The sequence below is a fragment of the Microcaecilia unicolor genome, chromosome 2, assembly GCF_901765095.1.
Source record: "Microcaecilia unicolor chromosome 2, aMicUni1.1, whole genome shotgun sequence".
Lineage (NCBI taxonomy): Eukaryota > Metazoa > Chordata > Amphibia > Gymnophiona > Siphonopidae > Microcaecilia > Microcaecilia unicolor.
The window spans coordinates 241,184,663-241,211,103 of record NC_044032.1 but is presented as its reverse complement, the minus strand read 5'-3'; the positions used below and the strand labels follow the sequence as shown (position 1 = coordinate 241,211,103).

At 45.7% G+C, this 26,441-nt stretch overlaps 1 protein-coding gene across 5 annotated transcripts in view; it reads right to left on the bottom strand.

The window, feature by feature from the left end:
• The window catches only part of PIP5K1B (phosphatidylinositol-4-phosphate 5-kinase type 1 beta), a 435,282-nt gene that overhangs the window by 365,584 nt on the left and 43,257 nt on the right, over positions 1 to 26,441 (bottom strand). Inside the window, exon 2 of one of the 5 annotated variants that reach the window (XM_030193839.1) lies at positions 15,565 to 15,681. The exons of the other annotated variants lie outside the window; for them this stretch is intronic. The gene's annotated coding sequence lies outside the window, so the exon portion shown is untranslated. The remainder of the gene's footprint in view (positions 1 to 15,564; positions 15,682 to 26,441) is intronic. 5 annotated transcript variants of the gene reach the window in all.

The following is a 26,441-nucleotide window of genomic DNA, read 5'->3' as shown; positions in this document are numbered from 1 at the left end:
AATAGTAGTAGTAGTAGTAGTAGTCAAGACCTGGGCTGATAATGCAGTTCTCGACTGTTATTGAGCCAGGTCTCACATAAGGCGTAAATAAACATGTGGATAAAAGTGAGTCGGTTGATATAGTATATGTAGATTTTCAGAAAGCTTTTGACAAAGTTCTTCATGAGAGACTCCTGTGAAAATTAAAAAGTCATGGGATAGGAGGCAATGTCCTGTGGATTATGAACAGATATTGGTTATTGGACAGAAAACAGAGGGTAGGGTTAAATGGCCATTTTTCTCAGTGGAGGAGGGTGAATAGTGGAGTGCTGTAGGATCTGTACTGGGACCTTTGCTATTTAATATATTTATAAATGATCTGGAAGTTGGAACGACGAGTGAGGTGATTAAATTTGTAGATGACACAAAACTATTCAAAGTTGCCAAAACTCATGTGGATTGTGAAAAACTGCAGGAAGACCTTAGGTGTAAAGTAATTATTATTCTTAGCAGCTAAATGATTACTTTGGAACCACAGCAGTTCAGGTAGCTGTGATCTCTACACAGCCCTCTCTGGGAATTTATGATCAGTTTATCCCAAAAGCTTGTGCTTTTTACCTAACAGAAAAGGTTTTTAGTTATTAAAACTGTGTAAATTGGGAATACATTTTATTCTTGAGTAGAAATACAACATGCTGCCCAGTCTGCAAAGGGAAGAGCTGGTAGAAAACAGACTCCCAGTCTGTTCAGCACATCTAACTGTAAGTCATATTTCCTTTGTTTGATTTGCATTTTGGTTCAAGAGTTCTGAGTCTTCACAATGATGTTTTAAACTCTGGTTAACTGCTTGCTAAACTCCTGAGTAGACAGAGCCTATCAGGAGACAGAGCAGAACAGTTTCATTTATTTCCTCTCTCATTGGCCTTTTCATGCATTTACCCTGCTCACAGCTCAGCTACAGCTACTGTATGGCTGCATTATCAATCAGTGCTGTTTATAGGACTTGCCAAACAAAAAGACCAAATAAATCCCTTTTCTACAAGGAAAGGCTAAATGGGTTAGGGCTTTTTAGCCTGGAGAAGAGACTGCTCAGAGGAAACATGATAGCAGTCTATAAAATCATGAGAGGCATAGAATAGATAGATAGATAGATAGATAGATAGATAGATAGATAGATAGATAGATAGATAGATAGATAGAGATCACTCAGCAGACATTCAAACTGTGGAATTGAGTGTAGCTGAGTTAAAAAAATAGAAGTCAATATTCAAAGTGATTTAATCTGCCAGAATCAGCTCCTGACTAGTTAAGGGGCCCTTTTACTAAGCCGCGTAAGTGACTAAGCACACCCAACGTGTGCCAAAATGGAGTTACCGCACAGCTACCGTGTGGCTCTTGCGGTAATTTCATTTTTGCCATGCGGCCAATACATGCGGCTGAAAAATAATTTTTATTTACGGCCACGTTTATCGGCCACGTGCCAAGTGGCATTTGGCGCACATAGGTCATTACCACCTGGTTACCATGTGAGACTTTACCGCTAGGTCAATGGCTGGCAGTAAGGTCGCAGACCCAAAATGGACGCGCGGCAATTTTGATTTTGCCACACGTCCATTTTTGTCAAAAATTTTAAAAAGGCCTTTTTTACAGGTGTGCTGAAAAATGGATTGGTGCACGCCCAAAACCCATGCCAACACTACCGCGAGCCATTTTTCAGCACACATTAGTAAAAGGACCCCTAAATCACCTGTTCGGGGCTAACCACTAATTTTCAGCAGCACTTAACTGGTTAGTAACTCTTTTCAGAGGCAGCTACCCTGGCCAGTCCTAACACCTGATCTGTGCCATGTTTTACTGTTTACCATAAAAGGATACTATCACTGGCCTCAACCACACCACTAGTGTGGGACCATTTCCAGCCTAGCAGCTAGTGGTCTTCTCTCCCATAGCTATTCACTCACTGGCTGCATTTCGTAAGAGTATACTGTCATCCCAGTCCCATACCATTCCACTTTGCTTCCTACCCTCACTTGGAGCAAGCAGGAACCCCAACTCTTAGCCCCAATAGTTGCTGCCTTTTCCTATGGGTTCCACTTCTGGCTTACACACCACTTCCGTTACAAGGACCCTTTTGTTACAAGGCTATTTTGTCTGGGCTATTTTGTCCAGGCTATTATGTCAGGGTGCCGTGAACAGCGCATGGGAGGGGCATGGGCATGTCTCCAACTTACGCATGTAACTTTCGAATAATATAACTGACACATAAGTACATCAGTATTGCCAAACTAGGACAGACCAAAGGTCAATCAAGCCCAGAATCCTGTTTCCAACAGTGGCCAATCCAAGTTACAACTACCTGGCAAGATCCCAAAACATTACATTTCATGTTGCTTATCCTAGAAATAAGCAGTGGATTTTCCCCAATTCCATTTTAATAACAGCTTATGGACTTTTCTTTTAGGAAGCTACCCAAACTTTTTTGCATGGGGAACTTAGGCGTGCCCATTTTGCCTCCTACTGACCTGACGTTAAGCAGTCGTACCTAAATTTAAGCATGCCAATTTATTTATTTATTTCATTGTGCTTGAAATACTGCAGTCCATTAAACATATCAATGCGGTCTGCAATATAAAATAAATCAAAGCATACAGACATAATACACATCTCAAGTCCAACAAACATATTAAAAATAAAATATCCAGTGAGCACAAGAGGATGGAAAATTGCTGCTTTCCTATGCAGATGATATATTAATGATGATACCTGGTTCTGATGACCTATCTGTTGTTTCAAATAATGTTTCATCTTGTATTTCGAGGATCCAGAACTGGGCTAAAACTTAATTCTAGTAAAACAAAAATTCTCTGGTTTGAGACCTCAGGAATCAGTCTACCCTCTTTCATTAGGTTATCCGGTGGCAAAATTTTACCACTGGAGGTCAAATTTAGTCTTTAATTCTGGACTCATCATTGACTTATGAACCTCAAATTACTCAGCTATGGAGAAATACCATTTTTCAAACTGAAATACCTGCAGTTAATTTGGTCGCACTTTGATCAATGTACATTTACCCTATTAGTTCAGATGCTTGTATTATCTCATCTAGTCTATTGTAATGTCCTCTATTTGGGTCTGTTGTCTAAACTTTTGAAGAATTGCACTTAATTTAAAATTCTTCAGCTAGGCTAATTTTTAGACTAAGCAAATTTAGTAACATTTCTTCTTTTATTGCTAAGCTACATTGGCTTCCTATTAAATGAGCGTATCATGTTTAAGACAGCCTGACTGACTTTTCAAATTATATTCAGAATTGAGCCTGCAATGCTGATCGAGTCTGTTTCTATTTCTTTACCACAGTTCTCTTCTTGTTTACGGAATCTGGTGTTGCTCCAACCTCCTTCTTATACTAGGCAGTTTACCTCTCTTTTTTTTTTCAGGCTTCTTTATCATTATGGAACTCTCTGCCATGCATTATGAGAACTGAAGTAAATTATCTGAATTTTCACAAAAAGTTAAAAACTTTTTTGTTTTGGAACATTTAAATTTTTCTAGTATTTGAATTTTTAATTATTTGGATCATTATTTGTTTAAGATTGGTACCAATTGCTATTTTTATGTTACTTTGTATGATGTAATTTTTATGATGTCAATGAATCAAGGGGCCCTTTTACTAAAGGGTTGCTGCCTGGCAACCCGGAACTACCGCCGGCCCAACACGCCTCCGGCAGCAGTTCTTCAAGCGCGTGCCATTTCTGGCACAATGAAAAATTTTTGTAATTTGTATTATGGCGGTAATCGGCGCTGCCCAATTACCATCGGATTATTGTGGGAGCCCTTACTGCCACCTCAATGGATGGCGGTAAGTGCTCCTGTCGCATGGCCATGCGGTAAGAGTAATCTTACTGCATGGCCATTTTTTTAGGGACTTTTTACCCAATGTACTAAAAAGGGCCCTGGCATGTGGGAAAAATAGCCCCAGCAGCTTGGTAAAAGGACCCCCGAATTTGTAAGCCACATTGAACCCTTTTAGATGATATAGCGGGTAACATAAGCTGTACTGGTATTGGTAAGTGTACTGCACAACAATATTTTATCTAATGACGTTAATTTATAGAGATATAAAAGGAAAATACAGGTAATAAAATCAAAGAGAATCTAAAATATTAAATCATTATAAGATCCTGATTCACCATTTGGAAAAGTACATTTACTCGTCACCTTCATCCATACGCCTGAATGAATAATCATGTCTTCAGCCTTGATTTACATTTACGGTGTGATGCTTCTTTACGTAAATCTGTTGACAAGGAGTTCCAGAGTTTTGATGCGATACGACTAAAAGCCCTATGACATGATGAGTCCAACTATCAGAAGATTTTCTTGGGAAGATCATTGAGATCTTCCCAATGATCGAACTGGTTGATAAGGAATCAGCAGAATATGAAGGTATATTGGAATACCTGTATAAGAGACCATTTAACCAGTTAAATGATACTTAGCTGGATATTCAACAATATTCAGCGGGAGACAGCTGTTTCCCACTGAATATTGCCGGCTAGCGGATATCTGGTTATATCGCCTGATTTAACTGGATATCTGCCGATTTTCAGTGTGAGTTTGGCGGCCATATTTGGCCACGTGAATACCTAGAATATCTTTAACCAGTGTAAACATAACCAGCCAGCGCTGAACATCAGCTTGACCGGTTATGTTTAAACCAACCATAAATAAACCGGATATTCAATGCTAGTCACCAGAAACGGCCCGACAATGAATATTCAGGCCCAGCTACCTCCCGCAGTCTGAATATCAGCCTCTTTATGAGCAACTATCAGAATCTTGAATATAATACGCTCTTTCAAAGGGAGCCACTGCTGTTCTTTTAATAACGGGGTAAAATGCTCATTAAGTCTAACAGCAAATTCAAGTTTACACCAGTACTCTGTAATGGAATTGGCGTGCCCAAATGCCGTTAGAGACCAGGCACTTCTTGCATTGCATTAGAGTGCCTAAAATGGGGCATCTTATTATAGGATGGCCCCCATAGTGCCCGATATGTGAAACCATTTAACCAGGCAAGACAGACTCCTGTCCAGTGAACTTGCACTGAGCAGCTCAGAAGGGGATATTCAGTGGCGCTAACCAGGAAGTGCCTTTGAATATCTCCTCTGACAGCCATGGCTCTGTCTGGGCTGTGCTGAGGCAGTCTGGGAGAAGAGTCTGGGCAGAATTGGGAGTGACACGGGCACCAACGATATTCAATGCCTGTCAAATAGCAGTTCTATTTTTGCCCAGTTACCTTGGCAGGACAACACTGAATATCAGTGGTACCTGCAGAACTTCTGGGTACCGCTATTGGCTCGGATATTTATTACCAATGCCTGGTCATGACCCAGCACTGAATGTCTGGGTCTAAAATAACTGGCGGCAGTCATAGTTTAAAAAAACAGTTACCACCATTGGTTCAATATCTTGAGAATTTTGCAGTACTAATCTTGCTCCACTACTTCACTATACACCAAGCCAGTTAGAGGGTTTTCCAGCCCAATGCTCTTGGCTGAAAATTGACAGAGAAGGATGTTATATGTTGGAGGATGTATAACTTCCTTTTAATATCAGCCTGAAGGTATTTTTACCCAAGTTCTGAAGGACTGAAGAATGGGCACACAGATGTGATTTGCACAAGTTCACATCGAAAGTTAGTTTAAGAGGGGACAAGTGGTCTCCTCTCCAAGGACTCATCTTAAACAACTAGGTCAGCTCTTCTCTTGGATGCGTCTTGTCATTTTAACTATGAGAAACAATTAGGGAAGTAGTCTGACATCCTGATCCAACAGAAAAATGTGTGGGAGCCAGGTCCATTGTTAGGGAGTGGCCAACAGGGCAATTGCCCTGGGCCCTGGAATGTCTAACACCTGCCCTTGAAGGAGCAGAAGGGTAGGATGAGGCAACATTGTGGTTGATGAATTTATAATTATATGCAATTATTCAAGAAGTACAACAGCCCTATGAACATAAGAGTTGCCATACTGGTTCAGACCAAGGCTCCATCTAGCCCAATATCCTGGTGTGGCCAGTACAAGTCATAAGTACCCAGCAGAAACCCAAAAAGTAGAAAGATTCCTTACTACTTACAAGTTTTCCAAAGGTCTATCTTAATAACAGATTATGGCCTTTTCCTCCAGGAACTCGTCCAAACCTTTTTGAAACTCAGATACACTAAGAGCTGTTACCACATCCTCAGGCAACATGTTCCAGAGCTTAACTATTCGTTGACTGAAAAAATATTTTCTCCTATTTCTTTTAAATATGCTACTATCAGGCTTATTTTCGAAAGTGATCGCCAGCCATTTCCCGACATAAATCGGGAGATGGCCGGCGATCTCTCAAAAGCGGTGAAAGCGGTATAATCGAAAGTGGCTTTTTTACAGCATCGTCGCTTTCCCGTCACCTCACCGGTGAAAGTTCAAGGGGGCATGTCGGCGGTGTAGCGAAGGCGGGGCATGGGCGTGGCTACCAGATGGCCTGCTTTCGCGGATAATGGGGAAAAAAAGCGGCGTTAATCAGTATTTTGCCGGGTTTACTTGGTCCTTTTATTTTCACAACCAAGCCTCAAAAAGGTGCCCCAACTGACCAGATAACCACCGGAGGGAATGGGGGATGACCTCCCCGTAGTCCCCCAGTGGTCACCAACCCCCTCCCACACTAAAAATATAAAAATAAAAACCTTTTTTTACCAGCCTGTATGCCAGCCTCAAATGTCATACCCAGCTCCCTGACAGCACTATGCAAGTCCCTGGAGCAGTTTTTAATGGGTGCAGTGCACTTCAGGCAGGCAGACCCAGGTCCATCCCCCCCTACCTGTTACACTTGTGGTGCTAAGTGTTGAGCCCTCCAACCCCCCCCCCCAAAACCCACTGTACCCACATGTAGGTGCCCCCCTTCACCCATAAGGGCTATGGTAATGGTGTAGAAGTATGGGGAGTGGGTTTGGGGGGGATTTGGGGGGCTCAGCACCCAAGGTAAGCTATTTGGGTATTTTTTAAACATTTTTAGAAGTGCCCCCTAGGGTGCCCGGTTGGTGTCCTGGCATGTCAGGGGGACCAGTGCACTACAAATGCTGGCTCCTCCCATGACCAAATGCCTTGGATTTCGCCGGGTTTGAGATGGCCGGCATTTTTTTCCATTATCACTGAAAAACAAAACCGGCGATCTCAAACCCGGCGAACTCTGGCATTTGGCCGGGCTAAACCGTATTATCGAAAGAAAAGATGGCCGCCCATCTTTTTAGATAATACAGTTCCGGCCAGCTGTTGCGCCGCCGCCAAAATAGATCGATTATGCCCCTCTATATGAACTTCCTAGAGTGTCCCCTACTCTTTGTACTTTTTGAAAGAGTAAATAATCTATGCTTTGGTCATTGAAAAGAATTCTGGAATAAATAAATAAAGTTATGAAAGCAGCCTGGGTAAGGCATTTTGCAGTGGGAAATATACTGTTTTTAAGGAGCAGTGCACCTGATCCAGCACTTATAAAGCCAAAGTCCACTCTAGCACATCACCGGTATCATCAGCTATGTGACTGCTCTGTGCTGCTACGACACTTTCTTTGTCATTTCCCTTCTGACCTGCAATTATGCCACCTGTGATCCTGTTTAACGAAGGTAAAATTATGTATAATCATACCTGATAATTTTCTTTCCATTAATCATAGCTGATCAATCCATAGACTGGTGGGTTGTGTCCATCTACCAGCAGGTGGAGATAGAGAGCAAACTTTTGCCTCCCTATATGTGGTCATGTGCTGCCGGAAACTCCTCAGTATGTCGATATCAAAGCTCCATCCGCAGGACTCAGCACTTAGAGAATTACACCCACGAAGGGACACTCTGCCCAGCTCACCACCGCCGAAACGGGGGAGGGGAATTAACCCAGCTCATCCCCACACAAGTGGGGGAGGGGAATCCGTCCAGCTCATCCCCGCGGAGCGGGGGAGGGACACCACACCCGCCGATGCGGGGGGATCTGGCTTATCCTGCAACCGCAACCGCGGGAGGAGCTGACTGACCCTAACACCGCCGAAGCGGGAGGGGTACAAAGCTGCCCTACAGCCGCACGAAGCGGGAGGGAGTGCCGGCAGAATTTTAAGTCTCAATCCAGCCCCGTAAAACGGAGGGGAGAGGAATGCAGCAGCTCACTGTAACACAAACTCGTCTTAACTCTTGAAGAATCCAAGTGAAAAACCTTGAACACGAAGTCTTTCTGAAGTAACTGAAGACTAAACTTGAACCTGAAATGCAACCAGAATAAAAACAGTACAGATATCTGGGAGGGGCTATGGATTGATCAGCTATGATTAATGGAAAGAAAATTATCAGGTATGATTATACATAATTTTACCTTCCATATCATCAAGCTGATCAATCCATAGACTGGTGGGATGTACCGAAGCAGTACTCACCCAGGGCGGGACATTGAAATCCCTGACCTCAACACTGAAGCTCCAAACCGGGCCTCCGCCCGTGCAGCCACAGTCAAACGGTAATGCTTGGAGAATGTATGAGCCGAAGCCCAAGTTGCCGCCTTGCATATCTCTTCCAAGGAGACGGATCCGGCCTCTGCCATCGAGGCCGCCTGAGCTCTCGTGGAGTGAGCCTTCAGCTGGATAGGCGGCACCTTCCCCGCGGCCACATAAGCCGCTGCAATGGCTTCCTTGACCCATCTTGCCACTGTAGGCTTAGCAGCCTGCAGACCCTTACGAGGACCTGCAAACAGGACAAACAGATGATCCGATTTCCGGAAATCATTGGTCACTTCCAAGTATCTGATGATGACTCGTCTCACATCCAGATATTTAAGAGCAGAGTACTCCTCTGGGTAGTCCTCCCTACGAAAGGAAGGGAGACAGAGCTGCTGATTCACATGGAAGCGAGAAACAATCTTGGGCAGGAAGGAAGGCACTGTGCGAATAGTCACTCCTGCCTCAGTGAACTGCAGAAAAGGCTCTTGACATGAGAGCGCCTGGAGCTCGGAAACTCTCCTGGCTGAAGTGATAGTAACCAAAAAGACTGCTTTCAACGTCAGGTCTTTCAGAGATGCCCTCGACAAGGGTTCAAAAGGCGGCTTCTGCAATGCTCTTAGTACCAGGTTGAGATTCCACGCAGGCACCACTGAGTGCAGAGGAGGGCGCAGGTGATTAACTCCCTTGAGAAAGCGCACCACATCCGGCTGCGAAGCCAGGGAAGCACCCTTCAGGCGGCCCCTGAAGCAAGCCAGAGCCACTACCTGGACTTTAAGGGAACTGAGCGACAGGCCTTTCTCCAGACCTTCTTGCAGGAACGCCAACACTGAAGAAATTGGAGCAGTGAAGGGAGAAAGTGAGCCTGCTTCACACCACGCTGCAAAGATACGCCAAACCCTGGCGTAAGCAGTAGAAGTAGAGCGCTTCCTCGCTCTCAGCATAGTGGCGATGACCTTGTCTGAGAAGCCCTTCTTCCTCAGACGCTGCCGCTCAATAGCCAGGCCGTAAGACCAAAGGGGGAGGGATCCTCCATCACCACGGGACCCTGATATAACAGGCCCTGCTCCACTGGCAGCCGCAGAGGATCGTCGACTGAGAGCCTGATCAAGTCCGCATACCAGGGACGCCTGGGCCAATCCGGACCCACCAGGATTACCCTGCCGGGATGCTTTGCCACCCGGTCTAGCACCCTGCCCAACATGGGCCAGGGCGGGAACACATAGAGAAGCTCTTGTGTCGGCCACTGTTGGAGAAGAGCATCTACTCCCAGGGATCGAGGGTCCCGTCCTCTGCTGAAAAAGCGCGGCACTTGGCAATTGGCCGATGACGCCATCAGATCTAGGCTCGGCTGGCCCCAGCGCTTCGTGATGTCCAAGAACGCCTGAGCAGATAGCTGCCACTCTCCGGGCTCCAAGGTATGGCGACTGAGAAAGTCCGCCTTGACATTCATGACTCCGGCAATGTGGGCCGCTGAAAGCTGCTCCAGGTTCGCTTCCGCCCACTGGCAAAGATTCATAGCCTCCTTGGCTAGAGGGGCGCTCTTGGTACCTCCCTGGCGGTTGACATAGGCCACAGCCGTGGCATTGTCCGACAGGACCCGTACAGGCTTCAACACCAGTACCGGGATGAACTCCAAAAGCGCCAACCGAATGGCTCTGAGTTCCAGGAGGTTGATAGACCACTTTGCCTCTGCAGGAGACCAGAGCCCCTGCGCTGTCCTTCCCAAGCAGTGGGCTCCCCAGCCCGACAACGAGGCGTCCGTCGTGACGACAATCCACTCTGGGGTCACCAGAGGCATTCCCGCAGACAACTTGTCTGTCTGCATCCACCAGCTCAGCGCCTTGCGCACTGCTGGGTCCAAGGGAAGGCGCACAGCATAATCCTCTGACATCGGAGTCCAGCGCTGCAGCAAAGAGTGTTGAAGTGGTCTCATATGAGCCCTGGCCCAGGGCACAACTTCCATCGTGGCCGTCATAGAGCCCAACAGCTGCACATAGTCCCAAGCCCGAAGGGGAGAGGCTACTAGGAACTGGTCCACCTGAGCCTGAAGTTTGACAATCCGATTGTCTGGCAGGAACACTCTGCCCACTTGGGTGTCGAATCGAACTCCCAGGTACTCCAGGGACTGAGTCGGGCGCAGCTGGCTCTTCTCCCAGTTGATGATCCATCCCAGGGAGCTCAAAAGAGCAACTACCCGGTCCACAGCTTTGCCGCACTCTGCATAAGAGGGGGCTCGGATCAACCAGTCGTCCAGATAAGGATGGACTTGTACCCCTTCCTTTCGTAGGAAGGCCGCGATGACCACCATTACTTTGGAAAAGGTCCGCGGAGCAGTAGCCAACCCGAAAGGGAGGGCTCTGAACTGGAAGTGTCGTCCCAGGACTGCAAAACGCAGAAAGCGTTGATGAGGAGGCCAGATGGGAATATGCAGGTACGCTTCCTTGATGTCCAAGGATGCCAGGAACTCTCCTGCCTTCACTGCCGCTATAACAGAGCGGAGAGTCTCCATGCGAAAGTGCCGCACTTTCAAGGCCCGATTGACCCCTTTGAGGTCGAGGATAGGCCGGACAGAACCTCCTTTCTTTGGTACCACAAAGTAAATGGAGTAACGTCCCTTGCCAAGCTGACTTTCTGGCACCGGAACGACCGCGCCCAGGCGGATCAGATTGTCCAAGGTCTGCTGCACTGCCACAGCTTAGACCGGAGACTTGCAGGGAGAGAGTACAAACCCGTCTTTTAAGGGTCGGCAGAACTCTAGTTTGTAGCCGTCTCTGATGACTTCCAGCACCCACGCGTCTGAAGTTATTGTGGTCCACTCGCCCAGAAACGAGGACAGCCGTCCTCCAATCTGCACTGGGGCGTGGACCAAGACCCCGTCATTGGGTACGAGACCCTGGGGGAGGACCGGAGGGAGCACCTCCGGGACGGCGGTCTCTGCGAAAGGAATGCTGCTTGGGGGAGAAATTCCTCTTGAAGGAAGAGGGGGCAGAGGAACCCGACTTGCCCGGGCGGTACCGACGGGCTTCCTGCAACCGTCCTCTGGAGGTACCGGGATGAGTACTAGCCCGAGCCCTGACCTCTGGTAATTTCTTGCCCTTAGACGTGCCGAGATCGGTCACGATTTTGTCCAGCTCGACCCCAAAGAGCAGCTTGCCTTTAAAAGGCAACCTAGCCAGGCGGGATTTAGAGGCGTGGTCAGCAGACCAATGTTTCAGCCAAAGCCACCACCGCGCAGAGATTGTCTGAGCCATGCCTTTCGCTGAGGCCCTCAAGACATCATACAGCAAGTCTGCCAAATAGGCTAAGCCCGATTCCAGGGCCGGCCAATCAGCCCTCAAGTTATGATCCGAGGGGGAAGCCCGCTGCACCATAGCCAGGCACGCCCTGGCCACATAGGAGCCGCAAACTGAGGCCTGCAAACTTAAAGCAGCCGCCTCAAAGGACGACCTTAAGGCCGCCTCCAATCTTCTGTCTTGGGCGTCCTTTAGGGCCGTGCCACCTTCCACCGGCAACGCCGTTTTCTTAGTCACCGCAGTGATTAAAGAATCCACGGTAGGCCACAGATAGGCCTCACGTTCACTCACAGCCAAAGGATAGAGGCGGGACATAGCCCTAGCCACTTTAAGGCTCGCTTCTGGGACATCCCATTGAGCCGAAATTAAGGTGTGCATGGCATCATGCACGTGGAAGGTTCTAGGCGGGCGCTTCGTCCCCAGCATAATGGCAGAGCCAACAGGGGCTGAGGGAGAGACGTCCTCCGGAGAGGAAATCTTCAAAGTGTCCATGGCCTGTAACAACAGGTTGGGCAAATCCTCTGGGCTAAAAAGCCGCGCTGCAGAGGGGTCATCCGCTCCATCCGAGCGGGGATCCGTCTCCTCCAAGGAATCCGCAAAGGACCGTTGGGAGACCTCAGACACGCTGCCCTCATCTACATCGGAGGAGACAAATTCCTCCAAGGCCTGGGAATCAACCCGAGGGCGTTTACCTCTGGGAACCTCAACCTCTTTACCAGACGAGGGAGCAGGGGCAGCGTTGTGCATGAGGAAGGCCTGATGCAGCAGCAAAACAAACTCGGGGGAGAAACCCCCCAGACTGTGCACTTCCGCAGCCTGGGCAACAGCCCTAGACGCACCCTCAACCGGCGCTCGCAATAGCGGGGGAGAGACATGCTGCGCATCCAAAATGGCGTCCGGCGCGAAACTCCACGAAGGAGCCGCGCGGGAAGAACGACTCTTAACTTTAGCCGCTTCTGTGCCGTCGCCCAAATTAAGGGCGTTCATGGCATTAATGTCTCCAACCTCAAGGGCGGCCCAAGAAGAAGCCGTCCGAGCCGCGTGGCCGGCCAAGATGGCGGAGGCGAGGAGCGGGGGATGGGCATTTATGGCGGGAAAAACCGCCACGCCGGAGGAAGGACCGGGACATTCATCGGTCACGAAACTGTCACCCAACAAGGGCGAATCAGGCTTTAAGACCCCCGCATCCCCTCTAGAAGCGCTCAAGCGACCCGGGGAGCGACCCTTTGCGCCCTCGCCCTCCGACGCCATATGCCACGAGGAGAAGAATCGGGGAACCCCCTGCCCGCTATAAAAAGGTAAAAATTACCTGCTGTCCGCTCCGAGTTGTAACGACCTGGTGTCCCAGTGAGTAGCTGCAATAGACGCTTAAATAAACGTCGAAATAAACGCCTTTAAGGACGTTCAAAATTTTTTTTTTTTTTTTTTTTTAACGGAGCCAGCGGGAGGGGGGAGAAAAGGAGGGACCTGGCACCACCAGGTTTGCACTTGCTCAAAAGAGCCCTCAACCCCAGGCACTCAACAAAACCTAAAAATTAGGCTTGGAGGCCTAGCCAGAGCTGCTGCTGTGTGTGACCACCACCTGCTGAGATAGAGAACATACTGAGGAGTTTCCGGCAGCACATGACCACATATAGGGAGGCAAAAGTTTGCTCTCTATCTCCACCTGCTGGTAGATGGACACAACCCACCAGTCTATGGATTGATCAGCTTGATGATATGGAATAGCTATTTATTCATTCAATTTGATCTACTGCTTCTAATTAGTTCCAAAGTGGCTTACGTTGGTGCAACAGCACACATAGAAAGATAAAAAGAAAAACCAGAGGCCTATTTAAGCAAGATTTCACCAATGGCGCGTAGCAAGATCTTGAATAGATTCTCACTGAGGCACTGAAGATGATTTAAGACAGAGTGGAGTCAGACATGACACAAGGAGGGGGAGGGGAAGGTACAGGTGGTAGTGGGAATATTTAATCAGCTTTAGGCAGGTAGGGGTCTAACGGTGGCCTCACCTGAAATACAGATTTTTAATGATATAGTTCCTTTTTGTTGGTATGGTATGTTTGATATTGGGAGGGGGGAGAGGTCCAAAGCGGTGTGACTTCTTCAGTTTATTGGTAATTGTTTTGTTTATTCCACAGATATGTTTATAAAATCTGGAGGGGGGGCAGAGGTTTGGAAGAGATGGATAGGGCAGGGTAAAAATTGTTAAATGAAGGATTGTAACCTCTTATACTTTAGAAATATATCTTGTACCTTAGGTCGCAGACATAGATTAGGTTTATTTGCTGGATTCTCAATACAACATCTACTATAATAAAACTCACCCTCAACGTTCTGAGGACACTGACGTCAGTGAAGACAAGCCACTGACAACAGTTCCTTCAGGTTCAAAGGTTCGTGGTGGTGAAGCCACCAGGCCCCGCCCTCGAGTCAAACGTCATGACAACGAGGGCGGAGCAAACGTTGAGGGTGAGTTTTATTACTGTACCTGTGCTCCGCCCTTGCGTCAAAGCGCGATGATGTCGAGGGCGGCACAGGAAAATCGACACCCACACAGAGCAACACTAACAACAGCGGCGGCAAACGAACCACCTACAACCGCGACGAGCCACGGGGCGGCCCAGGAAAATCGCCACTGATCTCCGTATGTGAGTCACCCCCCCCCCCACAAAAAGCTAGCGCCCGTTTCATTGCTCAGAGAAACGGGCCTTCTTTCCTAGTGTTGAATATAACACTAGAGGGTAAGGGGAGGTTTAGATTGGGCGAGGGTTGAGGGAATAAAAAGGTGTGAAAAATTTTGAAGACATGATGTATCTTACTGTTCTTATTATATATGTTTTGTTATTGGAAGCTTTGTATATCTTTGTAGTTCACAATGTTTCTATTGCACTGCCATCAATAAAAGTACTGAAAATTTTAAAAAGAAAAACCAGATCAAAACCAGGTTAAACATATAATTTCTATAAACCAGGGGTTCTCAACCCAGTCCTCTGAACACACCTAACCTGTCAGGTTTTCAGGATGTCCACAGCATATTCATTGACGGTATCCTGAAAACCTGACTGGCTACGTATGTCCGGAGGACTGCCATAAACTAATCTCTGCATTACAATTATAATCAAAACGCAGACTCTGATCTCACCTCCACTCAAGTGATCTTATTCAGAATATGTTTGTACATATAGGTTCAAGGTTATTTTATTTGATAAACCACTTAAGGACAACCATTAAAGCGAGCTGCATAAAAGCTAAAATAGCAATAAAAACAAAATAAGCAGAAAAGGAATGCCAACCATATGAAAGAAAAGAGTACAGCAACAGAATAATACAGCATTTAAAACCAAAAATAACAAAAAAGAAAAATAAATCCAAAGCCTTAACCTGCTGAGTTGCCGGAGCCCCAGTCCCCTGCACATACCGCCCTGCTAGCTGGACAAAAGTGGGGAAAAACAGGAAAAAGGAGACTAACCTCAGGGACGGCCTCCTGAAAAAAATGCATTTTAAGCAGCCTCTTAAAAGTCAATAAGACAGTTTCCAGCCTTAAAAAGGCTGGCAATGGATTCCACAACAGGCCCAGTCACACTAAACATTGCATTCCGCTGTGAGACTGGTGAAAAGAGGGCACAACCAGTTGGCCCCTGTTTGCCGACCTGAGATCTTGAGCAGAAATAAAAGGTGTTAAATGACAGGCCAAAAACAAAGGATGACCCGCTTGACAAGTTTTAAACAGCAGCACTAAAATCTTAAATTTAACACAAAATCTTACCGTTGACCAGTGTTCCTCCTTCAGAAAAGGGGTGGTCCTATTTAAATGCCCCAAATAAGAGCTTTATTGCCATATTCTGAATCAGCCGGAGTCTACTGACCTCCCTTTGAATCAATCCTGAAAACAAAGAATTACAATAATCTATGTATGAGTGAACTAATGCATGTATTAAGAGCTGTAATGCTCCCTTTAGTAAATAAATGCTGCACAAAATGGATCCGCCTCAGGCGGTAGAAACACTTACGTACCACTGCTGAAACATGTGGGCAGACAGACAAACTGAAATCAAGAAATACCCCCCAGAACCTTAATCTCCGTACTAACTAGAAACTGAATCCCACAAATTGATAGCGATGAACCATCTACCGACTGCCCAGCTCTAGTAAAGATGTTAAAGTGCAACTTATGTGCAAGAAGCCACTGGTGAATTTGCACAAAAGAGATGTGCGTCTATAGCGTCACCATATTTGCGAAGACAAAAAAGAAGACAGAAAAAAATTAAAATGGTTGCCACTTTGGTAAAGAAATATTTAATCATAGTCTTTAGCTCATGAGCACACATCAAACTGTGACTTATAAAACTTCAGGATTTGAGTTTGACCGAGTCTAAGCTCAAGCGTATTTATCAGAAGCGCATATCCCTCAACAACTTTGGCTGGCTTCTGAGATACCTTTGCATGGCACATGCTTAAAGTTGTGCTGCTCAAACAAAATTCCTGTGACCGATTCAACCAGAAGGAAACAGAGAGGAGATCAGCAATGCCTTTTCCTCTCTTTAGCATCCCCATTGACTAATAAGCCACAGATGGTTTCTCTCATTATGTAAGTAGATGTGTTGGTCATAGACACATAAAAGAAAAAGAGGACATTTCTCCAAAAATTATAAATCCTGGAGGACATATCTGAAGAAGTCCAAAAAGAGGACATGTCCTCTTAAAAAAGGACATATGATAACACTATGTGTGTATCTACTCTGCATTCCCTCCTGTTCAACTGGCTGTTTCCAGTGCCGTATCTGACTTGCTCAAGGCTTCCCAAATCTGCCCTGGAAAGCCCACAATGAATATGTATGAGATCAATTTGCATACACCAGAAAACTTATAACCCGTTTTAAACCTAAGCGGCTACCATAAACACATACACAAAAGATACATATAATACAGTTAAAACAAATGCACTGCTACAATCCTTCTCTGTTATTACTCAGGTGCCATCATCAAGCAGTAAAAAATGCCTGAAAATACATGGAAAACTGATGGGGTTGTGGAGTTACCAGGATTGTTTTGGGAAGATCTGCAAGTCTAACAAAAACGGATTAGGCTGCATATAGGTGGGAAAATGTGGGATACAAATGTAACAAATAAAAAATAAATACAAATCAAGAATAGCAACACTGAGCCTCATCAAACATACATTCATTATTATTTGCAATACCTGTGTAAATGTGTAGTTCGATATCAATCTGTCAAATATGTGTTTTTTTGAACCATCCCATCTCACCGGAAAGAGTTGTGAGTTAGAATAAATTTAATTAATTTTGTACTAGTTTCCGGTGAGTATTGATGGTCCAGTATGGATGTTTTTAGGAGTTTCTCACATGTAGCTATGCCTTGTAGTGACATACAACCCAAAGCAGGACAAATTAAGAAAAATCATAAATGATCTACAGCCACTAGTCCAGGAGGATGAATTACTAAAAGAGATATTCCCATCCCCACCAGTGCTGTGCTGGCCTTCCGACAGCCACCCAACTTGAAACACAAGCTAGTGGGAAGTAAGCTCCCAACACAGACTCAAAAAGAAGACAGTGGCACACATCCTTGCAATATATCCAGCTGCAAACTATGCCACAACATTTCACAGGATCCCACAGTCACTCACAAAGGAAAAATATTCAACATAAAGGAATCCTTCACATGCTCATCTTCCAATGTGGTATATATCATTCAGTGTAAAAAATGCAATGAAGGGTGCTACATTGGAGAAACAAGGTAGAGATTTAATTTACATAGACATCATATGAAAAATGCCAGTACCAACCAGGATACCACCTCTGTGGGACAGCACTTTACAAAACCAGAACACTGTATCAATGATTTTATGGTGAGAATACTAAAAGGGAACTTTAAAACAAAACAGGAACGTAAGACCTTTGAAGTCAGAATGATTAAATATTTTGGCACACACCAGACAGGACTTAACGAAGATCTGGGTTTTCTAGCCCATTATAAATCATAAAATTCTAGTGTTTTGTCATCCTCTTATCACCATGCATATCTCCCTGTCTCTCACCTAACCCACCCTCATCCTGTTAGACTGTCACTGAAATGCTTTGATGTTTCACTTATATATACTTTCTTCTATCAACATTTGATTATTTCTGATCTGAAGAAGAAGGGCTACCTTCGAAAGCTAATCAAAAAATGTATTGTTAGTCCAATAAAAAAAGTATGATCTTAATTCTTTTCTATGTTTTATTTTATTCTATTTCTATTGATTACCTTTAAAAGTCGACTAACATGGCTACCACATTTCTCTGCATAATATCAGAAATCAAGCTCCCATTATTACAGTACTACTGCAAACAGACAGAAGTGCTCTGTTAAATATGATTTTTTGAAAGAGTGGTTCTTTTCAAGAATATAAGCATCTATGTTATATGATTGCAATATGTAGTTGACAGTAAGTAACACTCCAAATAATTTCCATGCTGAAAAATTCTGAAAACTCAATGGCTTTAGTAACAAAAATATACACCCACATATACAGTATAATCTCAATTATCCAATGTAAACAGGACCGACCCATTGTCGGATAACTGCAAAGTCGGATAATACAGAACACACTGCATAAACCCCTCATACAATGCATAAATAAAGGCACAGTTCCTGGTTTTCAATAACTGATCTAAAACAAGGATATATGCTAGATGGTTGGACTAGCAATGGTCAGATAATCGCAATTGTACTGTATATGCTTATCCTTTGCCTACTACTGTTGCTAAAATATATTTCACCCTGTTATAAATATCCCCCCTTTTCTGAGTCTGAGGGCACTGAGGCCCTGGACTTCATGATACGCAAATCTCCTGACTGCTGTCATGACGTTCAGAAATAAATACATACAAGGATGGACTAATATTCTTTTTAGAAATTTTCTTCTCCGGGGGCAATTCTACAAAATGCTGGGTGCTAAGCACAAATTCTGAAATGGGATCTGGGTGTCCATATTCCATTACAGAATACTAATGTGTCGGCATTTGCGATTCAATATTTAGGCCTGCCCACTTATGCTATGTCTATGACGGGCATGGAGTGGAGTGGAGGAGTGGCCTAGTGGTTAGGGTGGAGGACTTTGGTCCTGAGGAACTGAGTTCAATTCCCACTTCAGGCACAGGCAGCTCCTTGTGACTCTGGGCAGGTCACTTAACCCTCCATTGCCCCATGTAAGCCGCATTGAGCCTGCCATGAGTGGGAAAGCGTGGGGTACAAATGTAACAAAAAAAATGCAAACATCTAAATCAGGGGTTCTTAACCCAGTCCTTGGAATACACCCAGCCAGTTTGGTTTTCAGGATATCCACAATGAATATGCATCAGATAGAATTGCACAATCTCATGCATATTCATTGTGGGAATCTTCAATACCTAACGGGCTAGGTGCATCCTGAGGACTGGGTTGAAAACCCTTAATTTAAACGCTACACTTTGGCACCTAAGTGACACTATTCTATAAGATGTGCATGTAATTGTGAGAGACACTCATGTGAATGGATCCCTTGCATTACTGCAGCTGTGCAAAGTGCACGTTAAGATTATAGAATACTGTCAGTGACATAATCAAAAGAGAAGGACGCCCATCTTCTGACAGAAATCGGGAAATAGGCGTCCTTCTCTCAGGGTCGCGCAAATCGGCATAATCGAAAGCTGATTTTGGGCATCCTCAACTGCTTTCTATCGCAGGGACGACCAAATTTCATGGGGGCATGTCGGCAGTGTACTGAAGGCGGGACGGGGGTGTGGTTAAGAGATGGGCATCCTCGGCCGATAATGGAAAAAAGAAGGGCGTCCCTGATGAGCATTTGGCCGACTTTACTTTGTCCAATTTTTTTCCCGACCAAGCCTCGAAAAGGTGCCCAAACTGACCAGATGACCACCGGAGGGAATCGAGGATCATCTCCCCTTACTCCCCCAGTGGTCACCAACCCCCTCCCACCCCCCAAAAAAAATTAAAAAACATTTTTTCCAGCCTCTATGCCAGCCTCAAATGTCATACCCAGCTCCATCACAGCAGTATGCAGGACCCTGGAGAAGGTTTTAGTGGGTGCAGTGCACTTCAGGCAGGCGGACCCAGGCCCATCCCCCCTACCTGTTACACTTGTGGTGGTAAATGTGAGCCCTCAAAAACCCATACGAAACGCACTGTATCCACATGTAGGTGCCCCCCCTTCACCCCTTAGGGCTATGGTAGTGGTGTACAGTTGTGGGGAGTGTGTTTTTTTTTTTTTGGGGGGGGGGTTGGCGGGCTCAGCACCAAAGGTAAGGGAGCTATGCACCTGGGAGCAATTTCTGAAGTCCACTGCAGTGCCCCCTAGGGTGACCGGTTGGTGTCATGGCATGTGAGGGGGACCAGTGCACTACGAATGCTGGCTCTTCCCATGACCAAAGGGTTTGCATTTGGTCGTTTTTGAGATGGGCGCCCTTGGTTTCTATTATTGGCGAAAACCGAGGTCGTCCATCTCTAAGGTCGACCATCTCAACATTTAGGTTGACCATCTCTTAGGTCGCCCTAAGTGTTCAGTTTTGGGCATTCCCAACCGTATTATCGAAACGAAAGATGGACGCCCATCTTGTTTCAATAATACGGGATACCTCGCCCCTTCACGGGGACATCCTCAGAGATGGGCGCCCTTAGAGATGGGCGTCCCCGTTCGAAAATGCCCCTCTGTGTAGTACAAATCTGTAACATTCATTCATTCATATAAGTGCTAATATTCTATAATCTAAGTGTGCAAAGTGAGGGAGTAGCCTAGTGATTAGAGCAGTGGACTTTGATCCTGGGGAACTGAGTTCGATTCCCACTGCAGCTCCTTGTGACTCTGGGCAAGTCACTTAACCCTCCATTGCCCCTGGTACAAAATAAGTACCTGAATATATGTAAACCGCTTTGAATGTAGTTGCAAAAGCCTCAGAAAGGCGGTATATCAAGTCCCATTTCCCTTTCCCTTCCCTTTTGGTGCTCAAATTAAAGAATTAGGGGGATTATGTGAATGCCACACTAATTGATGGGGAGGAGGGAAGCAGCATAATCAAGCCAAGCCAATACACTTCTTTGAAGAGGATTAAATGGCGAGGTGGGGGACAAGAGAGGGTAATGGGAAAGAAGACGGAATAGAATGGTTTTAGACAACAGGAAAAGTAGAGTTAGGTAGAGGAAGAGCATACGAGGTTAGCTTCAGGGGCTGGGGAGTCTTGCCCAATCAACTTTTGTTCTGAGCGTTTGAAGCTGGAGACAGATTTGAGCAGGAGAGGATTTTGGTTAGAGAACTGGGTGGATGGAAGGGGTCACCCCCCCCCCCCAGACCCCCGGTTTCAGTGCTGGTGGGGAATGAGGATTGGGCAGGGTGGGGTATGGTTTTCTGAAGAAAGGGTGGTTAGGTTTTATCACAGCGGAACTTAGCAGCCAAATGAATTCTGAAGAGGAAATGGGGATTGGGGTTCAGGGAACTGGTTCATGTGTGCCACTGTCATGGATCTTGAGGGGAGAAGGACAAAAGATGGGTCCGTGTTACTGCAGATCCAGTTATTGAGAGGAAGTATAATATTCAGTTAAGCACTGTTACCAACTACAAGTGATAAATGCTGTGAGTTTTATGTCTTACTGTTCAAGTAATATTGAAATTGGAAGTTGAATGGATATGGTTAAAAGAATAAAGCTGTGACTGGTTTTGCCAGTTAAATGGTCTGGCTGGTTTATCTGGGCCGGTTGATGAATGAGAGAGGTGTAGACGTGCTAGTGCCTTGGTTATGTATTTTCATTTGGTCACCAAACAAGTAAAGATCACAAAGAACAGAAAGAAACAGCCAATTCTGGAGGGGCATTAAATTTCTTTTTGGCAGATATATAAACCTAGCTCACACTAAGGGGCGTAATTGAACGCGAACGCCTATCTCCATGGGCGACTATGTCCGAAAACGGGTACGTGAAGAGGCGGGACAGACCGTATTTTCGAAAAAATGGACGTTTTTCAGCTGGGCATTTGGTTTTTTTTATCGATAATGGAAACTAAAAACGTCCTAATCCGAGCCATTTGGTCGTGGGAGGGGCCACGATTTGTAGTACACTTGCCCCCCTGACATGCCAGGACACCAACTGGGCACCCTAGAGGTCAGTGCGGTGGACTTCAGACAACGCTCCCACATGCCTAGCTCCCTTACCACGGGTGCTGAGCACCCAACCCCCCTCCCCCAAAACCCACTACCCACAAATGTACAACACTACCATAGCTCTTAGGGGTGAAGGGGGCACCTACATGTGGGTACAGTGGGTTTTGGAGGCCTCCCATTTACCAGCACAAGTGTTACAGGTAGGGGGGGATGGGCCTGGGTCCACCTGGCTGAAGTGCACTGCGGTACCCACTAAAAGTGCTCCAGGGACCTGCATACACGCAGGCCTCTAGGACTTGTTGCTGCTATATAACATTGGCACACCAGTTGACGCCTGAAGACTAATCTCTCCGAAAACGTCCTTTATTGGAATAAGCACGCTTACTCACAGTTAACTGCAGATCAGAGGTTGTGCCCCACTGGCAACGAGTCTCCCTGGTACTGAGATTAACAGTAGGTCAGAGCTGGCAGAATGCTGTACAATGCCCTCTTTCAGCCACATTCAAGGTAAGAACTAAGTTCTCTAACGTGGCTAACACGTGAAAGGGATCTAAAACTGGCTTACAAAAATGGCCACTACCTCATGGACTACCGGAAACAAAACAGGGCACACTCTGACCCAGCAGAGGGAAAAGCACCATGGGAGTAGAGCCTACCAACTACCGACATCATGAGCATGTGGCACAAGCTAGTGGAATCACGGAGCCCAATACCCAACACCCACCACAATGCATTGCTGATGCGACTCTGCAGTGCCCTGAACAGAAAAGGTGTCACACTCACCCGAGAGCCACATCAGAACCAGGGAAAGGCTGTCAGAGGATAGAACACATTCTGCTGTCATGGAGGTGGGTATGGCATTTGAGGCTGGCATACAGGCTGGAAAAAAAGTTTGTAAAGTGTGTTTTTTTTGGTGGGAGGGGGTTAGTGACCACTGGGGGAGTCCGGGGAGGTCATCCCCGATTCCCTCCAGTGGTCATCTGGTCAGTTGAGGCACTTTTTTGGGACTTGTTCGTGAAAAAAAAGGGTCCAAAAAAAGTGACCCAAAATCGCGGTCAAAACGCCTTTTTTTTCGATTATCAGCTAAAGACGCCCATCTCTCCTCGGCCGATAACCACGCCCCAGTTCCACCTTCACCATGCCTCCGACACGCCCCCGTCAACTTTACCCGTTTCTGCGACGGATTGCAATTGGAAACGCCCAAAATCGGCTTTCGATTATACCGATTTGGGCGCCCACGGAAGAAAGACGCCCATCTCCCGATTTGGGTCGCAATATAGGCATTTTTCTCTTTCGATTATAAGCAGGACTGTGTTCTTATGGATTACCACAGCTTGTAGGGTGTGTCCTGGATTGAAACACAACCTTAATATGTATTCCCATTCCCTGCAACGTGTGTATAAATGTTGCATTCTGAATATTCAAAAACTCTGAATGACTGATCATTTTCATCTTGTAGATATAAAAAGAAACCCACTAAGGGCCTCTTTTATCAAGCCATGCTAGCCATGAATGGGCTTTTGTTGACATTACCACACCAGGAGGCCCTAAATGATTAGGTGTATGTATTTACACTATGTAGAAAACATTGATAACTCTCACCTGAAAGCCTTTCTGCAAGTAGCTGTTAAACAGCATTGCAGGAAACATCACACCCATTTCTTTGACATTAAAATGTTAAGCAATTGGCATGTGATGACGTTCAGAGACTATCTCTAGCCAATGAGATGCGACTGATGCCATGCCAGTCAATGACAATGCAAAGGCACCCTTCCAACTAAAGTCAACCTAAGACTTCTGAAAACGGTCACATTAATTCTCAGTTTAATGTCTTTTAAAATAGAATTCCATTTACATCAGACATTAAATACATCAGGGTACTCCACTAGATAAATGGCTTTAATCTTATTAAGCAGTTATGGCCTTGTCACTCATGATTAAGAGAAAACCTTCCCCTCTGCCATGATCAGTGTGACAAAGAGGGGCATACCTTGTACCCCAAATCAGAATATTTTTAGGATGGGTGTACTAAAAGATTTAACACGCAGAATAAAGCAGTATCTAGCAAGTGATGCATAAGCTTTTTAGTGCTTGAATTGAAAATTAAGCCTCAATAGCGCACAAAAGTGAGAGGACACCTGACTACCAGGCTCCACCTATTGTATCACCAGCACTTTGCACATTTACAGTAAAGAGGTGGAACATAAACATTATCTCCTGTGCCTAACAGATTAATATGAAGATAATAAAAATATGTGTATTTCCAGGATAGCACCATGGCGATGTTACAAAGGTTATTCTGACTTTTATAGGATGTGTGGGATTTTCAAAGCAGACAATCGTTTATGTTCTCTGGTTATTTTCTTCTTTGACATGTACTTGGAAGTGAAGGAAGCAGAAGTGATAATATACAGGAGTTCCACGTGACAACCAGATCTCAGGTGGAAGGAGGGCAGAATTTAAAGCAGAGTTGATACAATTACAGACCTCACTGAGGAAATAACCTGTCAAACAACCAGCCCAGCATGGAGGGGGAAGAGGAGGCTGTCCTTCAGCAGCTCCAGCCTTGGACTATAAAGCTCTCTAGAAACCAGTCTGTTTACTACTACTACTTAACATTTCTAGAGCGCTACTAACCCTGGGGAAATAAACACTCATTCTTCTTATCTTCTTTGTGACCTGCTTGAGGAACACTAGTTAGTCTTTATACCTTAGTCTATACCTAATAATATTAGAATGGAAATCCAAAACAGAAAGCTTCCATTTAAACATAAAAGTAGAAGTATAGTTTGTCTCCTTACTTTGAAGGGGCAAATAGTAAGGAAACCATATTATTATTATTATTATTTGTATAGCGCTACCAGACGCATGCAGCGCTGAACACCTGACAAAGAGAGACAGTCCCTGCTCGATAATGGCGGTGGGAGGGAGGAGAGGAAGGGAGACAATTCAGTATTTTGGGGGGAGGGGAAGGGGGAAGTGTGCCCCCCCCCCCCGTGTCCACTCTAAACTACACATATGCATAAAAGATGGTCAGGGACAGAGAATTTATTGAAATTTTGCCATGGGATCATTTTCACTAATAAATCTGGAGCTGCCTTTGCAGCATAACTAAACCAATGAATCCTTTCTTCAACTATATGGCTTGGCTGTGTATAATCAACCTTTAGTAGGTGACAGGTGAATGGAACTGTGAAGTTGGCTGCATAACGGTGGCGTACCGAGGGCGGGGCGGTGTGGGCGGTCCGCCCTGGGTGCACGCTGCTCGAGGGGTGCAGAAAGCAGCCGCGCGGCCATTGGCTCCGCTGGTTCCCTGCTCCCTCTGCCCCACAGGTTACTTCCTGTTCCGGGGCAGAGGGTGCAGGGAACCAGCGGAACCGACAGCCGCGTGGTTGCTCCCAGGAGATAAGAATGCGCCGCGGGGGGGGGGGGGGGTGTCGTGCTGCACCCGGGAGGGGGGACGCGCATCTGCCCGGGTGGCAGATATGTATAGATGGTCACTGACTGATGCTTCATCTCACCTTAAGCAATTCATATCAAAAGAACATAAGAACAGCCATACTGGGTCAGACCAATTGTCCACCTAGCCCAGTATCCTATTTCCAACAGTGGCCAATTCAGGTCACAAGTACCTGGCAGAAACCCACGTAGTAGCAACATTCCATGCTACCAATCCCAGGGCAAGAAGTGGCTTCCCCCTTGTCTATCTCAATAGCAGACTATGAACTTTTCTCCAGGAACTTGTTCAAACCTTTTTAAAACCCCGATACACTAACTGCTGTTACATCATCCAGCACCGAGTTCCAAAGCTTAACTATTCTTTAAGTGAAAAGATATTTCTCCTATTTGTTTTAAAAGTATTTCCATGTAATTTCATTAAGGGCCCTGTTTACTAAGCCGAGCTGTAGGCACGCTAACTTTTTAGTGCGAACTAATAGAGACAACCATAAGAATATATGGGTGTCTCCAGCAGTAGGGGGACTGTAAAAAGGGGTAAGCCCGGGGCCAGCCAGCCAAGCCTGTCAGGTGAGTGAGGGGGCTATAAAAAAGGGGAGGCCCAGGCCTGTAAAAAAATGATGGATGAGGCATGGGGGGCTGTAATAAAAGTGGATGGAGTGTAGGTACAGAGAGGCTACTTATTCTATACTTCATGAGGGGATGCGTCTGCTCATATGTGAAAAAGGCCAGGTATTCTGTTAGCATCGTGTCTGTGTAGGACTAATCTGTACTTTTAGTTCCTTTTACAAAGCAGCGATACAGATTCTCGTGCAAGCACATGTAAAGAAGCCCATTCAATTCCTATGGGCTTTGTTGCATTTACCCTGGCTTTGTAAAAGAAGCCCTCAGCTTGTTTTGTTTTCCAATAGGTGTATTAATGTTCTTCTGCCCACTGCAATGTTCAGGGTTTTTTTTTCTAGGAAGGACCTTGTGTGACACTCCTGGAAGTTTGCTTGTAAACATACTAGATTCTGTGGTCCAACTTAAGAATATT